The sequence below is a fragment of the Physella acuta genome, unplaced genomic scaffold (genome assembly GCF_028476545.2).
Source record: "Physella acuta isolate Inbredline_101_S28 unplaced genomic scaffold, ASM2847654v3 ptg000466l, whole genome shotgun sequence".
NCBI classification, from domain to species: domain Eukaryota; kingdom Metazoa; phylum Mollusca; class Gastropoda; family Physidae; genus Physella; species Physella acuta.
In genome coordinates this window covers 907,962-908,399 of record NW_026731985.1, presented here as the reverse complement: position 1 = coordinate 908,399, position 438 = coordinate 907,962, and positions in this window count along the sequence as shown.

Here is a 438-nt window from a genome sequence, read left to right as displayed (position 1 = left end):
GTTACCCCTAGCACAGGCCCACTACACAGACCTCCAACCAAAATGAAAAAAAAAGGGGTACGGCCACTTTTTAAAAATGGGGCAACGAAACATATAGTGAAATACTTACCAGATTCTATAAATCTATTAGAACTATCGAAGCATAATTTTGCGTGAAATTAACAATCAATAACGCCCGCTTTAAAAATATACTTTTATAATCTAGATTTTAGTATAACTGTATTTATGACGTTTAAGTTTAAGCCAGTGGTTGTGGCTTTAAAACCTCACATTCAATATTCTTTGTTTAATGTTGATGATTAAAATGACGGCGATTGGATTACGCAAGATATACTTCGCTGATGTAAACACGAATTGTTGTTTTGTATACAGATTTTTTAGTTCTTCCCTATTACGGTTGTTTTATTACTTGGTGTAGCTGTATTAAAAATAAAAACT